This window comes from Spermophilus citellus (assembly GCF_964194105.1).
Source record: "Spermophilus citellus genome assembly, chromosome: 18".
Taxonomy (NCBI): Eukaryota; Metazoa; Chordata; class Mammalia; order Rodentia; family Sciuridae; genus Spermophilus; species Spermophilus citellus.
In genome coordinates, this window is record NC_138200.1 from 58,640,923 (window position 1) to 58,656,194 (window position 15,272).

Here is a 15,272-nt window from a genome sequence, read left to right on the forward strand (position 1 = left end):
TGCCAACAACTTGGGAGGTTGAGTTAGGAGGATCTTACCTTCTAGGCCAATCTGGAGAACTTAGTGAGATCCTGTCTAGAAATAAATTTTTTTTAAAAAAAGAGCTGGGGATGTGGCCCTGGGTTCAATTCCCAGTATGATGGGCAGGGAGGCAGAGATATAGAAGGTTAAACCATTTAATTAATGGGCATTTTCAGAAAAAGTAGCAGAAAAAAATCTCAAGAATAAACTTTAAAACATAGATGATGCAGAACTGAAGAGACACAAAAGTGATCAAGTGTGTAAGAGAAGGAAGGAGGGTGGGGCCATATATCACACATCCTTGTAAAATTTCATAACTAAGAATAAACAAAATAAATGGTGAGTCATATGATATGCAGTCATATTTCCGTTTTAAAATATTTTTAAATGCCAAACAAGTCAGACACGCACAGAAACTACATATTACATGATCCCATTTCTATGAAAAATCCAGAAAGGCATGCCTTTATGGATTCAGAAAGGTGAGTAGGGATTGCCTGGGGCTGGCAGTGAGAATGAGGAGTGATGGCCAGCGAGCATGAGGGATCTCTGGGGCGATGGAAATGCTGGACTGTGATGATGGTTGCACAACCCCCAAAGTTTATGAAAACCTTGAATTGTACGCTTAAATCAAATGAATTCAATGGTGCATGCATGACATATTTAAAAAGCTTGGTTTTTTTTGGAAAATTACCAATAGAATACTAAAATCTCTGTTTAGGTTAGTTGGAGTGTTCAAATGTCATTTTTAACATTTATAACGGTAGCAATCATCTTAGCTTTCTACTCTTAACTTTCAGAGTCATTTTATTATTTGACCTAGGAGGGAGAAAAAGAACAATACTTTAAAGATGACTTAGGAAATTAGTAAGTCATTGAAACTGAAACTTTTCACGGTGTTAGTTGAAATTAAAAGATCGTGTGAGATTTACAGATATTTTCCCAGTGATTCTAGACTTCTGGTCAGTATTTCATATTCTGTAGAATTTGGGGGCATGTGACAACATGTGATTACTGCCAACAACCTTTTTCCATAATTGTGCTGTATCCAAGGCACACTCTGGTAATAAATGATACTGTTGAGCCCTCCCAAAGAAAAGAAGAAAAAGGAAAACAATAAAGAGAAAGTCCCTGGGCCGGGCATGTCCTCCAGTTGTAGAGTGTTTGTCTAGTGTGCCCAAAGCCCTGGTTGGATACCCAACACAAAAAATAAAATAACACAGTTTGGCAGTCAAGTGAAGGAGGATGGTAGACAATGCACTAGTACCTTCAATATTCAGAGAGCAAACTTTTTTAAGCCTAATTTATTTTAAATTAAAAAGCATTGTAGAAAATACATAATATTTTCCTTTTAATTCAAGGACATTAGCAAGATTGTTTATTAGAGTTCTCTCCTGAAGACTGCATTTAGAGTCTTTCTAATGCCAATCCCCTAATACTGTGGCTATGATTTTGCATCAACCAAGGAACTTATCTAAAATAAAAATAGTAAGTATTAAAAATGTCATGAAATATTTACCAATGCTTCCTTTTCAGTACATTGCCCAGAGTAGCAGGGTCCATTAGAAGTGGAACAAACCAATCATTTTAGGGTTATGTAACAATCAATTGTGCATCACATTAGGAAACATTATTTTGAATTTAAAATTCCCAGTCAAATTATGAATTGAGAGGTCAGAAGAAAGACATTTAGATTTGCAGAACTCAGAAAATGTGTTTTATGTCCCCTTTCTTTCTTTCCTTCTTTCTTTCTTCTTCTTCTTTTTTGGTACCAGGAATTAAACCCAGGGGTGCTTAACCAATGAGCCCCATCCCCAGTCCTTTTAAAAATATCTTATTTAGAGACAGGGTCTCACTAAGTTGCTTGGGCTTCACTAAATTGCTAAGGATGGCTTTGAACCTACAATCCTGCTTCGGCCTCCCAAGTATAGGCATGCACAACCTCACCTGGTTTATGTGCCTTAGGAAACTAAGGGTATATTCCAGCAAAGTTAAAGAATAGTAAACAAGAAATAGAAAGATGTGCAAAGGGGGCTGGGGATTTAGCTCAAGTGGTAGCGCGCTCGCCTGGCATGCGTGCGGCCCGGGTTCGATCCTCAGCACCACATACAAACAAAGATGTTGTGTCCGCCAAAAACCAAAAAATAAATATTAAAATTCTCTTCTCTCTCTCTCTCTCTCTCTCTCTCAAAATAGATAGATAAATAAAAGAATTAAAAAAAAGAAAGATGTGCAAAGCAAGAATGGGGGAATTAACCAAGAGTGTTACTTTGACCTCTGTGCAATAGTCCTAGTAGCCACCTGTCCAGATTGAAATAGAAAGACCAGTGTCCTCAGGAAGAATAACAAAATTACTCTCAAGCTGTAGACAATGTCATTACTGTGATTATGGAGTAACACGTCGGTGCATTGCTACTGAGCTACACCCACAGCTCTTTTTTAAAATTTTTATTTATTTAGGTACTGGGGGTTGAACCCAGGGATGCTTTACCACTGAGATACATCCCCAGTTCTTTTTATTTTTTACTTTTTAAATTTTGAGACAGGGTCTCTCTAAGTTGCTAGGGTCTATCCAAATTGCCGAGGCTGTCCTCAAACTTGTGGTTCTCCTGCTTCAGCCCCCCTCAGCTGGGGTTACAGGTGCAGCTAGGAGTGCAGCACTTAGATGATGTTCAAAATTTAATGACAAGATGAAATTCCAATTTCTTCTCTAAGTAGAAAAAAGTGAAAGGCAATACAAACTCTCAGAAAAACACAAACCTGTTAGAAAATTACAAAACAAACAAAAACTGGGTGTTTTGGTCTTGTTTTTGAGAAACTGAACACCCCACCTCATTTACAGCAACGCGCAGAATCGTAAAACGTTTAAAAGGCAAAGTAAAACATGTTCTCAAGATAGTGAGAGTTCTTAAACTAGATGCAAAAAGCACAAGATGAAAAAAGTTTTGGTCAATTTAATTCTCTTAAACTAAAAAAAAAAATTGTTATTTAGGTATTAACATAAAGAAAGTAGGACAAGCCACAGACTGAGAGAAAATGTTTGTGATATATGTTAACTGACAAAGGAGTAGCCACAAGAGTATATAGGGCTGAGGGGTAGTGGTAGAGTGCCTGCCGGCATGGGTTCAGTCCCCAGCCCTGAAAAAAAAATAGAACCTGGGAGTGTAATACACACTTCTAATTCTAGCAACCCACAAGGCTAAGGCAGGAGGATGGCAAGTTTAAGGATAGCCTGGACACTTTGTATCAAAATAAAAAATAAAAAGGACTGAGGAGGTAACTTAGGGATAAGGCACCCCCCCTGGTGTACAGAAAAGAAAATTTATTATTTTTTCTTTTTTTTTTTTTTTAAGAGAGAGAGACAGAGAGAGAGAGAATTTATTAATATTTATTTTTTAGTTCTCGGCAGACACAACATCTTTGTTTGTATGTGGTGCTGAGGATCGAACCCAGGCCGCATGCATGTCAGGCGAGCACGCTACCGCTTGAGCCACATCCCCAGCCCCAAGAAAAGAAAATTTAAAAATACAGCATTATTAAAAATCAATAGAAAAATGACAAAGAGACGAAACACTTGCGTGGTATTTTATCAAAGAGAATGTACAAATGGCTAACAAAAATTGGCAAAGATGCAGGGCATGGTGGCACAGGCCTATAACCCCAGTGACTCAGGAGGTTGAGGCAGGAGGATCACAAGTTGAAAGCTAGCCTCTGCAACTTAGCAAGATCCTGTCTAAAAAAAAAAAAAAAAAAAAAGTAAAAAGGGCTGGGGATGTGGCTCAGTGGTTAAGAGCCCCTGGGTTCAACTCCTGGTATCAGAAGGGGCATGGATTGGGTTATGTCTCAGTGGTAGAGCTCTTGCCTCACATGTGTGAGGCACTGGATTCAATTCTCAGCGTGGCATATAGATAAATGATTAAAATAAAGGTCCATGAACAACTAAAAAAATTTTTTTAAAAAACTGGAAAAGATGCTTAATTCTGCTGTTAGTCAGTAATAACATTTTATTGTGTAAAACACAATAAAATATCATTTGTCAATGACAAATAGCCAAATATTATGAAGTCTGAGAATGTCAGAGGTTATAAAACAACTGGAACACCTTAGGCAAAAACTTGATGTAACTATTTAGAATAATGTTGAATGAATGTCACTCTCAGATGAATATCCTACAGCATCCTGACCTGGAGATATATTGTTGTTAGTAGAACCATGACGGCAAGTAACTGAAAACAAGTCAATATCCTTCAAGGGAAGCATGGATAAATAAAATTGTGGTATAATTACCCATGAAGTACAATAAAGCAGTGAAAATGGATGACCTGAACCTGAACAGCAACAAGACGAATCTCAGGAATGTAAAGTTGAGGGGGAAATCCTGTGTCAAAGAGCACAGAATGATTCCATTTAAACCCAGTTTTAAAAAACGGGCAAAATTAAAAATACAATATAGTAATTCAAGAGATTACCACATGGAGTAAAATTATAAAAAATTATAAAAATGGGGGGCTGGGGATGTGGCTCAAGCGGTAGCGCGCTCGCCTGGCATGCGTGGGGCCCAGGTTTGATCCTCAGCACCACATACCAACAAAGATGTTGTGTCCGCCAAGAACTAAAAAATAAATATTAAAAAAAAAATTCTCTCTCTCTCTCTCTCTCTCTCTCTCTCTCTCTCTCTCTCTCTCCTCTCTCACTCTCTCTTTAAAAAAAAAAATTATAAAAATGGGGCTGAGATTGTGGCTCAGCGGTAGAGTGCTCGCCTTGCATGCGCCGGGCCCTGGGTTCGATCCTCAGCACCACATAAAAATAAATGAATAGAATGAAGGTATTGTGTCCAACTACAACTAACTAATTAATTAAATATATATATAAAATACAAAAATAAAAAGGGCTGGAGATGTAGCTCAGTGTTCTATTATTATTTTTTATTCCTTGCATGTTTCACACATATGACATTATATATTTATTTATCTAAGGGAGGCAAGACAGTCAAAGTGTCAGTAACCATCTATTTTATTCCCAGTAAAAGCCAAAGTCCTGTGGAAGGTGGCAAGTGGCACTCACTTGTAATCCCAGCGATTTAAGAGGCTGAGACAGGAGGATCCCAAGTTCAAGGCCAGCTTAGACAATTTAGAGAGACCCTCAGAAACTTAGTGAGATCCTGTCTCTTAATAAAAAGGACTGGGGATTAGAATAGTGGTAAAGTACCCCTGGGTTCAATCCCTAGTGCCAAAAAAAAAAAAAAAAAAAGGAAAAATTAAAAAAGCCCAGGTCTTCACCAAGGCCTCCAATACCCTAAATAACCTAATCCCTCCCTCTTACGTCCTAGCACTTTCCCTTTGGCCCACCATACTGGACACATGGGGCCCTTGCTCTTCTTCCAACATGCCAGATGTGCATTCTCATTAGGACTCTTGTGTTAGCTATTTCCTCTTCCAGGATAAATATCCCTAATTACCTTTTTTTTAATATTTATTTTTTAGTTCTCGGCGGACACAACATCTTTGTTGGTATGTGGTGCTGACATCTTTGTTGGTATGTGGTGCTGAGGATCGAACCCGGGCCGCACGCATGCCAGGCGAGCGCGCTACCGCTTGAGCCACATCCCCAGCCCCCTAATTACCTTTAATTAACTCCCTTACCTCCTTTAATACTGCTCAGAAGTTACTTTCTCAGTGAGGGACCTACCCTGACCACCTCATTAAAAACTACAGCTTGAGCCAGACGCAGTGTTGCATGCCTGTAATCCCAGTGACTTCAGAGGTTGAAGCAGGGGAATTGCAAGTTCAAAGCAATTTAGAGAGACTTGTCTCAAAATGAAAAATAAAAAGGGCTGGATATGTAGCTCTGTAGTAAAGTACCCTGGAGTTCAAAAAAAATTACTGCTTGAACCCCTTCCTATACTTATACATTCCTAATCCCCATGATCCTTCCTTAATAGGATTTCCTAATATTTTATGTAATTAACTATTTATGCTATTTATTATTCATTGATCATCTCTCCATCATCAAAATGCAATCCCAGAAGGGCAGGGGCTTTTGTCTCTTTGTCTGTTTTGTTCACTACTGTGTCCCCAGCACCAACAGTGACCTCGTACCAGGTTGGTGCTGAATTCACGAGTGTTGAGGGCGTGAATGGAGTTCTTCAAGATTGGGAACAGAATAGCACAAGAACCGCAGGCTGGGCCAGGGTATCCAGTCTTATCTGGATAAAACATTAAAATATCCTTAACATATTCAGTTGTCCAGAAGGACTTCCCACACTGGGAAAATGTGTGGTTGGCCAATCCCATACGTTTTGGCAATACTCCACACTTTTGCTCTAGTGTTTGAGGAATAGGATCTGAAGAGCCATTCACAGAAAACAGTTGTGCTGGGAGGGAATATTTATATTGTAAAAGAAACTGGTGGGAGATACAACTCACTTATGAAGGTTGGGAGATGGTCGGTTTGATTTTGGGCATGGGGATCTTTAAAATATGGTCCAGGTGATCCACTGGAGCAGAGAGGATATCCGTGAGGAAGTTGAGTGTAATGAACAAGATCTGTCAGTAGAGGGCGATGGGACAAAGGATACCTGAAAACAAAAATAACTAACCACCCCCACACACTGGTCAGGAGTGTTGCTAATTCCTTGAGACTGTGGATGCAAATGTAAAATACCCAGCTACCAAATTATTGAAAGCAAACACGAAGACTGATTTTATAATTGTGAACAGGACAAAATCTTTAGAACAAAACAAAATCCAGAAGTCATAAGAAAAGAATTCACATTTAATAATTAGAGTAAAACATTAGAATTTGATTATAGTTTTAAAAAGATTTCGTATATACGTATGCCGAAACTAGTCAAGTTTTACACTTTAAAAATGTGTAGATACTGTATGTCAATTACATTTCAGTAACGCTGTTTTTTATTGTTGTTTTGCTTTCCCCTATGCTTTAAGAAGCCTCAGAAGGAAAGTCTCATAAAGTAGGTTAAAAAAACAAGTGACCATCCAGGCATGGTGGCATGTGCCTGTAATCCTGGCAGCTCAGAGGTTGAGGCAGGAGGATTGCAAGTTCAAAGCCAGTCTCCACAACTTAGTGAGGCCGTTAGCAACTTAATGAAACCCTGTCTTAAAAAAAAAAAAAAAAAAGTAAAGGCTTGCTAGCTAGCTAACTAACTAACTATATAGATAGATAGATAGATCGATAGATATAGATAGATAGATAGATATAGTTACTTAGTGTGTATATATATATTTACTTATTTAGAAATCTTGGAGATCAAGTCCCATGGCAACCACTCTATCCTTGGAGATTCAAACATTCCTCTTTGGTCAGTCTAGCCATTAATCACTTGTGTGCCCGTTGTGTGAGATCCTTGGGTATGTGACATTTTAGTTATAATATTGAAGTGGTACCCCCCTTTCTCCATTGAAAAGGCTTAACTGGGCCTCTCCAGAAATCTTCACCCAGACTGATTTTAGGACCGTCAGCAAAAGAGTCTCTGCAAAAGAGTTCAATGTAGATAAACATCCTATTTTTGTGTTGCCCTGTTTACTTGGCCACTGGCCGAGAAGATACCAGCACTCCAGGTGCTGGACACCCCTTACTAGTTTTTCACAAACATATCCAGTATAGTACTTTGAAGAAATGTGCAAACAAGGCCTCTGTCTTCACAGAGATGTCTACATTGTTAAGAGAAGTTGGGCTGGAAATGTGGCTCAAGCGGTAGCGCGCTCGCCTGGCATGCGTGCAGCCTGGGTTCAATCCTCAGCACCACATACAAACAAAGATGTTGTGTCCGCCGAAAACTAAAAAATAAATGTTAAAATTCTCAAAAAAAAAAAAAAAGATAAGAGAAGTTACCAAGTGGGCTCCATGGTAACAGCTGGCAGGGGAAGGAAAGAAAGGGGAGACGAAGCTCTCCCCTTCTCAGGTGTTGTCCTTGAAGGGTTAACTTGCCCAGAACAGTGAACGAAAAAGCTGCTTTTATGTGAACTTTTGCAGACTGTGAACTTCTGAGCCCCTCTCCTTACATGCTGGGTGTAAAACTCTGAAATTCCCTGAACTCGGGGTTCAGGGGATTAATTGATTACAGCAAAAGCTGTGTCCTCTGAACCTGGCTGCAGCCAAATAAAACAGTTTCCTGCTATCTTCGGTGCCTTGCCTGGTTTGTTCCTACAACAATATGTCTAATCTTTTACACATTGAATGTTTGTTTAACTGAAAATAAGCTCTGAGCAACGCCATGTTTTCAGAGATCTGTATTTACTAAGGGCCTCTCCCATGGGCCTATTTTACAGTTTTCCTATCTTATCTTCATCCTGTGGTGGATTAATTTCTGTTCATTGTTCATTTATTCACACCAGATGTTTTCCCTTCAAAGACCTTCCATGCCTCCTCTGACAAAAGGAGGTTGCCCTCTATCCTTTCTTATTGTTTTTTTTTTTTTTTTTCATTCTTATGATGGCATGTTTATCCTTGGGACATTGATTTAGTGTCTGAATTCCTCAAAAAGGAAGAGCTGTGCCTGCTCTGTCCCCTATTGTGTCCCCAGGGCCTGGCACTAGGCCTGACTTACTGAAGCACTCTTTTTTTTTAATATTTATTTTTTAGTTGTAGGTGGACACACAATCTTTATTTCATTTTTTTTTAATGTGGTGCTGAGGATTGAACTCAGTGCCTCACTGTGTGCTAGGCAAGCACGCTACCACTAAGCCACAACCCGGCCCCTTAAACACTCCTAAGTCTAGAGGAATCTTGCCTCCCTGGATTGTGGTAAGAGTCAAATGAGCCAGACATGGTGCCTATGATCCCAGGACCTGGGGAGGCTGAGGCAGGAGGATTTCAAGTTGAACACCAGCCTCAGCAACTTAGTGAGACCCTATCCCAAAATAAAAAATAAAAAGGATTGGGGATGTAGTTTAAAGGTGAGGTGTCCCTGGGTTCATTTCCCATTATAAAAAAAAAAAAAAAATCGGGGCTGGGGATGTGGCTCAAGCGGTAGCGCGCTCGCCTGGCATGCGTGCGGCCCGGGTTCGATCCTCAGCACCACATACCAACAAAGATGTTGTGTCCGCCGAGAACTAAAAAATAAATATTAAAAATTCTCTCTCTCTCTCTCTCTCTCTCCTCTCTCCTCTCTCACTCTCTCTTTAAAAAAAAAAATCAAATGAATCAAGGCAAAGCAACTAACGCAAGAAGTGGCCATACAATCTCAGTATATGTAATAAGAAGAGAAGAAAAGCTCTGGGCTAGGTGATGGGAAGCTTTGGAAGTGTATCTTTCTCTTCTGCTAGACTCTAGGGATTTGAATGTGTAGAACCAACTGGAAAGTCAAAACTTCTTCTGTTTTTTAAAAATTTCCAAAGCATGGAGATTAGAAGTAGAGGGCTTTTCTCCAGACAAACATCTTAGTGAGATTTGGTAATAGAAAGACCCTAGGGCAAGGCAGGCAGAAAAGTGTAACAAGAATGAGGAGTCAGCCCTGGACTGTCCAATATGGTGGCCACTGGCCATGTGGGACCACTGAGCACTAGAAATGCAGCTGGTCCCAAGTGAAATGTACTACTGGTGTAAAGTACACACATATTGGACTTTGAAGACAACATGAAAATACTGAGATCCTGTCTCAAAAGAATGCACAATAAATTAGTATTTTTTTATATTGGTTTGATGCTACAAGTGTAATATTTTGGATGTATTGGGATATGTAGAATTTGTGGTTAAAATTAATTTTACCAGTTTCTCATCTTTTTTTCCTTTGGTATCAGGGATTGAACTCAAGGCACTCAACCACTGAGTCACATCCCCAGCCCTATTTTGTATTTTATTTAGAGACAGGGTCTCACTGAGTAGCTTAGTGCCTCCCCTTTTGCTGAGGCTGGCTTTGAACTTGTGTTCCGTCTGCCTCAGCCTCCCAACCTGCTGGGATTACAAGTAAATGCCACTGGACCCGGCGTCTCATCTTTTTTTAATGGCTACTAGAAAATTCAAAGCTTAGAACTACATAGAGGGTATCTGGGTGCAGTAGCGTACACCCGTAATTCCAGCAACTTGTGAGGCCAAGGCAGAAGGATCACAAGTTCAATGTCAGCCTTAGAAATTTAGTAAAACCCTCAGCAATTAAAAAAATTTTAAAAAATAACTAGGGGAGCTTGGGTTCTGGTAAAGTACCCCTGGGTTCAATCCCCAGTACCAAAAAGCAAAACAAAAAATCTACATCAGTGGTCCATAGTCTATTCCTATTGGAGAGCACTGAGTTACAGGCTAGCAGTCAGAGAGGGGTAGGAATACACTCTTGGGAGCAAAGCTTGAAGATGGTGGCAAACATGGCTTGAGGGGTCCCAGGGGTAGTGTCAGTGTGAACAGTGGACACAATCCTAATGTAGAAAATAGTCTCTTGATTGAAAAATAACAACAAAAATAAGGCACATTATTGATACCATAATGGCTTCTTGAAGAGTTGGTGGGTTCTCTGTATTCCAGGCAGTGTTTTACTTTGTGTACCCAGGGGTCCCACCTGTGCTTTGCTTATGCCCTCCTGAATTCCCACACCCCCAGGGGGCCAAATGCATGCTTCACCCTGTCTGTGGGTGGCTGCTGGGCTTAGACCCTTCCAAGCTATATCATGTAGGAGAATGATGGGAAGGTCTAATTTCATTACAGATAAGGGTGCAGGGACCAGTTCTAACCCCATCAGTGGAGATGGCAAAACCTGAACTCTTGTGGAAAGATGGGAGCTACAGGCTGCCAAGAGCACTCTATACTTTTTTTTTTTTTAATCTTTATTTTTTATGTGGTGCTGAGGATCGAACCTAGTGCCTCCTCACACGTGTGAGGTGGGCGCTCTACCAATGAGCTACAGCCCCAGCCTGAGCACTCCGTTCTTAATTGTATCTGTTAGCCAATGCTGTGTAACCAACCAGCCTAAAATATGAATGATTTGAAGACAGTACACACGTTGATTGTTCTTAAAGTTTATGACTTGGCTGGGCAATTTGGGTCTTAGTTGGTCTCACTGATATATCTAATAATCAGTTTATACAAAAGCTTTATTCAGGGGTAAAATTAAGCTGCTAAAACCTCATGTTGGCTGCTCCTATTGAAATAATGTGCTTGGGGAGTAAAAAGAAAATAAATAAAAATAAGTTATTTCTTTGCCTTAAAATTTATTTTAAAAAATGAGTTACTCATGGGACTTATTCGTCTTTCCAAGGAACATATTGACTGATCTTAAAGATTAGAAAGTTCAATAAATGATGTCTTGAATATCTGCAAAACTGGAAAAATAAACCTGGTTCAAGAAGAATGTACAACATATGTAAAGTAGAGTTGACTCTTTGAAAAAAAAAGGAACCCCCACACACACATACACACCTACACACAAAGTGAAACAGACTCCTCCTGTCAGTATATGGTGGAGTCTAGGTGGCACCCACCTGTAATCCCAGCGACTCAAGAGGCTGCGGCAGGAGAATCACACGTTCAAGGACAGACTCAGCAACTTAGCCAAGACCTAAGCAACTTAGCAGGACCCTATCTCAAAATAAAAAAAAAAATAAAATAAAAAGGTGGGGATGTAACTCTGGTAAAGTGCTTCTGGGTCCAATCCCCAGTACTCGCCCCAGCCCCCAAAGGATATGGAGTCTATTACCCCACCTAGGCTAGCTTGGGACTTTCTTTGGCCAGCAGAATATAACAGAAGTGACAATGTGTTGACAGTTGTCCCTGATGGCGCAACTGAACTCTTCCTCATCAGGTCTCTCCTTGTCCACCATGCTAGCCTGGACTTGTTTTCATGACAGAGTCAGAAGTCCCCCAAAAAGGACAAAGGCCTACATGAGATTGGTGGGCTCTCAGAAAAAAGAGATCTTTCTAGACAGAGACCCAGATCTATGAGCATGACTGGTCTCTTTAGTTAGATGAACAAAACCTCCAGTATATGCTTGTATCAGCTCAACTCGAACAAAAACAGAATCAGTTTAAATGTCACCAGATTCAAAGACCTATACGATGTGCCCACAATTGATTCACGGTGAGACTGCTTAACCAGGAGGAAATATTCTGAGCCCCAAATATCAAATGATTGACATAGATTTGATTTTCACAAAAGTTTGCATGGGAACCTGTGCTTTTCTTCCCAGGAAAATCTTATATATAATGAGAGAGTCCACCCCTGAGTGTGTTACTGATCTTCTCCTCTGAGAGCCAGTAGCACCCTGCTTTAGGGGATGCATGCTTTTGCTTTGCTGTCCTTTAATAAGTCTTTGCTTGTGGCTTTCTTGTTTGCTCTTTTCTTTTTATTTATTTATTTATTTTTTTTGTACTAGGGATTGGACCCAGGGGCACTTAACCAAGAGCCACATCCTCAGACCTTTTTATTTTTTATTTTGAGACAGTCTCACTAAGTTGCTGAGGCTAGCTTTGAACTTGCCATCCTCCTGCCTCAGTCTCCCGAGTCTCTGGGATTACAGGGTGCATCACTGTGCCCAGCTTTGTGCTTTGTTTCAACACAAAATTCTTTTCAGCAGCATAAATCAAGAACATGCCCAGTTGGAGTTGAGATCCTGTGCCACTTGGAGGGACTGCCTTGGACTCCTGTTGTGACAGAAAGCAAGCAGAATATGCCACCTGAAAATGTGGCTGTTTTACATAAAAATTAATTCTAAGCTGAAGGCACCTAAAAAGCAGCAAGTACAGCAAAAAAAGCTTCCTTTGCCCTCCGCCTTTGCTGCTGGTAGGCAGGATATAAATTCTTTAGAGGAGACAACTATAAACTCTTATCAACCCAGGGTTGGCAACAGCACAATCTACAAACAAATCTACCCTATCAGTTATGTCTTGTAAATTTATCTTCCTTGCTTCACTGCCCTGGGAAGCCTAAAACTGCTTTCTTTGTCCTGTCATTTCTCTACAAATGTATTGTTCTTTTGTTTTTTAAAGAGAGAGTGAGAGAGAGAGAGAGAGAGAGAGAGAGAGAGAGAGAGAGAGAGAGAGAGAGAGAGAGAGAGAATTTTTAATATTTATTTTTTAGTTCTCGGCAGACACAACATCTTTGTTGGTATGTGGTGCTGAGGATCGAACCCGGGCCGCACGCATGCCAGGCGAGCGCGCTACCGCTTGAGCCACATCCCCAGCCCTGTATTGTTCATTTTGAAGCTGCCATATGAGCTGAAGTTTAAAGCCACTGCTTTGAGTTATTTTTCTTTCTCTGATATGATTTATGAATTCATTCATTAGTGAGCTGGGTTTTTTCTTACTCTTTCTTTTTTATGTGTTTTTTTTAGTTGTAAATGGCCACAATACCTTTATTTTATTTATTTATTTTTATGTGGTGCTGAGAATTGAACCCAGTGCCTCACACATGCAAGACAAGCACTCTACCACTGAGCCCCAGCCTCAGCCCCTCTTGTTAATTTTTCTTTTTGTTAAAGAGCCCCAGCTAAAAACCTACAATGGATAAAGGTACCGTTTTGCCTTCCCTACAAGGCCGAAGCTGGAACTGGTGCACCATTTCCTAGGCTACATTCTGCTGGCCAAAGTGAATCACAGGACCAGCCCAGATTTAGAGGCCAGGAAAGAAGGCTGAGGCAGGAAGATAGCAAGTTCAAGGCCAGCCTTATCAAGAACTAGCAAGGTCCTAAGCAATCTTAGGGAGATCCTGTCTCAAAACAAAAAGGGCTGGGGAGGTGGCTCAGTGGTTCAATCCCTGATATCTGATTTTTAAAAAAGAAGAAGAAGAAAGAAAAAGCAGTCATTTCTAAGTCAACCCAGAGGGCTTTGTTCATCACAGACTTCAGTGACAGGGCTTGTGTGTGTGTGTGTGTGTGTGTGTGTGTGTGTGTGAGTGATGCTCAGAGGCCAGGATGACATTGGCATTCTACAAGTTTCATTTGCTCCTGCTTGGGTCACAGATTCTGTTGATGGCTGCAATTAGTGGCCTCTGTGTGTTCCACATGCTTTGTTGTATGACTCATCCATTATTCTCTGTCCCCCAAGGTATTCTTGTAGAAGCAAGGCATATTTAGCCGTAACACAAGAATCTGTCTCCCCGGCATCCCAAACCAAACTTAGGCTTTACCGTTCCCCCTTGGGCACTTCCCTCTCCTTTGTCCTGAGTCTGATCTGGGTTCACCCTGAGGCTTGTCTTGAGTGCCTGCTGTGCAGGGAGCCCTGGGCCTTTATCAAGCTTGTCCAGAGTTCAGGAGAAGACACAGAGCTACTGGAGCCTCTCACAGAGATCAGGGCTCACCTGAGCCTTACCTGCAGTGCTCCTCGTACAGGGAGCCAACTGGGAGCAACTGGGAGCCAGTCATCTCTGTCCTGGCACCTTGGGAGTCAGAAAAGAATGGATGATCATATGGCAAAGTACGTGGAACAGCATAGGCCATTAATTGTGACCATCAACAGAATCTGTGACCTGAGCAGGAACAAATGAAATTTGTCAGATGCCATGTCAGACTGGGTTCTAAGCTCCCCACCAAAACTTCTTGAACTCCACTAGAGATCAGTGTCTCCTCATTCTTAGCCTCTGGCATCGTCAACTTCTTGCTCATCCTTCTTTGCCTTAACATTCCACAGTAACTGGGACTGTCTGTTCCTAGGCTGATTCCTCCTCTTGACACTGGACTCCTTATAGGGAAGGACCAGCAGGTTGCTTTTGTCTTCAGTGGTCAGCAGAGAGGGAAGGTAGTTTGGGTATGGACATACCGGCAGGAAAGGGGCCAGAAGCAGGGTCCCCGATGCCCCAGCCAACTGTCTACCATACCTCTTGACATTCTGGTCCTTGAGATTTTTGTAACCAAATGCCAGGGTGACCCCCTGACCTCCAGTGATCTGTGGCAGGGGCAAATGATCTGGCTTTCTGAGCCTGTGGTGAGGCTCTTTGGAATGAAGGTCCACCTTCATTCTTAATGTGGTTTCCTTGTTAGGACTATTAGCACTGAAGTCAAAGAGATGAGTTTGAATGCCAGCCCATATGCTAAGCTATGTGATCCTAGCCTTTCTGCTAGCGTCTGAATTGTGTCTCCCCCAAATATTTGGGTTGAAATCCTCACTCCTAAAGTGGGCATTAGGAGGAGGGGACTTCAGGAGGTAATTAGAGGGACCAAGATTATGAAGCCCTCATGATTTGGTTTAGAATCACTTTGGGTGACTGGTGGCAAGCATCAGTTTACAGGCCAGCTGTATGGATTGAACGAGGGGTGCTCTGCTCCTGAGGGTCTTCCCCAGGCCTTTTTATTTTGAGGCAGGACCCAGAG